Source organism: Carlito syrichta, unplaced genomic scaffold (assembly GCF_000164805.1).
Source record: "Carlito syrichta isolate Samal-C Ts95f unplaced genomic scaffold, Tarsius_syrichta-2.0.1 Scaffold309096, whole genome shotgun sequence".
NCBI lineage: Eukaryota > Metazoa > Chordata > Mammalia > Primates > Tarsiidae > Carlito > Carlito syrichta.
In genome coordinates, this window is record NW_007253192.1 from 163992 (window position 1) to 166320 (window position 2329).

A 2329-nucleotide genomic window follows, 5' to 3' on the forward strand; every position below is an offset into this window, starting at 1 on the left:
TGACCCTAAAGGCCACTTCATCAATCGCTCGTGAGCACGAGAGGAAGACCCACGGTTTCAAGCCTGTTTCCCCTTTGTCATTTCAGCAAGGTAACAGTCACAGATATCACACTAAAGAAACTGGTCCGGTTTAACTCATTTTCATCCAATCTGCCTGGGGGATTCAACACCAAATTGCAGTATTTGATAAGCAGTTTCATGTAAGGGTTCCAACTATAAGAAATGTTTTCAAATGGTTTTTTCAAAACTTTGTTCTGATCTGAAGCAAGGATTCCACCACAACGAGAAAAGCATGAAGTCAATAGAGAAAGAGCCCAGAGAAGCAGAGAGAGGCGGAGGAGACCAGGGGACAAGGGGTCGTGCCACTGGCCTCACTCCAGCCAGGAACAGCCCCTCTGCCATCCGCAAGGCTGTTTCCTCCCGTTAGGGACGCTTAGCCACTCAAGTCTGCAGACACTGGCCAAATGATGGATACAGTTTAAGGGTTGAGCACACATTTGTAAGATGACTTCTCTATGTGAGAAGAAAATTAGCCCACAGGTAATGAAGGACTTCTGTTTCCTAGGCTAACACTATATCTACATAAGTTCATTTCAACAGTCACCGTTGAGACTCAAAAGACGTTCATGGTGCCCAGTAGGTGGTTGTGACGGCTCTAGAGAAGTCCAAATCTCACCATCATGCAAATATACCTAGATAACAAACCTGCACATGTGCCTCCGAGTTTGAAATAAAATAAGACATTCAAAAGAATGTCTAAAAATTTGCACCTGGTTTTTAATATGATATTTTGATGCAATATAGATATGACATGATAAAATTATGATAAACTCATTCGCAACCACTGACATGAATTCACGTCATTCCAAATTCTGTTTCTGAATGCTGCGATGATGTCATATGTATGTGCTATTATATTTTGCTTGAAAATGAATAGTCAGGCAAGGAGAAAGAAAGCTAATTGAGAGGATTATCGGATATTGACGGCAATGTTGTTAATGATTTACATAGTAGGTAAAAATTGCAAGTTGGTCATTATTTTGCTGCGATTAGTGTTGTATACTTGTATTTTGATATTTCAGGGTTTTCATACTTCAGCATTAAAAGTAATTTACCACAATTATGGAAAATGAAAAAAACATATGCTGATGAGCTTTCTGAGATCAAAGGTGATAGTGATGTAATGATGCAGTGTAAATGAAGAAATATAACGCAGATAATCTATGACAGTGAATCTAGTACTGGTGAGAATGAATCAGACACTGAGTGAACAAATTATGATTCAAAAAGAAACTCAGAAGTGTTTATAAGTAATCCAGGTATCACAGTATTTCCAAAGGATTCTCAGAGTAAAAGTGAACTTGTTGGACTAGTTATTGGATATGATTTTATAGAAATGATCACAACTGAAACTAACAGGTGTTATGACCAGATACACCACAGATACAAGGGTCCAAAGAAATAAAAAAAGTGGAGCTGTACTGCAGTGTCCGAGATGAAAAAAATGTCTAGGGTTAAACCTTTGGATGGGAGGAGTGAAGAAACCCACAATACATGGTGAACGGTCAACGTGGTCAGCAAGTGCAGCAGCTTCCCTCTCACAGCAACGGCAGAAAACAGACTGCTACAAATCTCGCGGTTTTTGCATTTTTGAATAATGCAGAAATGTAGTTAAGTCCAGCAGATTATGCAAAATTGAACCCGTAATAGATTATGATTTAGATACATTCACAACTGTGTACAAACCTGAACAAGAAATTTCCTTGGATGACTCCAGGATACCTCATCATGGAATCCATGATACCCTGGGCATTGTCCTTTGGGGTTTATAATTCGAATAAGAGTACAAAGTGCGGAATGTTAGTCAAAGTGGTGTCTGAGGCAAATCCTGGATATGCCTGCAACTTTCAGCTGTATTGTGAAAAAGGTGGCAATTTAGAAGAGACCATTCATTTGTGTTTAGTGATAGAAGTTTGCAGCAACCAGCTTCAGATTTTTTTAATTTTCACCTGCTCTCAATATTAGGAAAGCGAAAGTTTGCTGGTCGCGAATGTGTTAACATGTGTTAAACATCAGCTGTGTCCCAAACACTTGGATTACATCTTCTGACTCAAACTTCACAAGACTGTGAGTTTGCTAACAGTATCCTCTTTTGCAAGCGAAGAAACCTATATGTTAAGTAATTGACTCAAAGTAACATTAATAGTAGGTAGGCGTGGAATTTAAACCCAGGTCACCTCTTGCCTAAAATGGGAATATTTTTAAAAATCCCATACATTTACATACATGCACATGAGGGGATACACGTATCTGTTTTTGAGAATAAGGC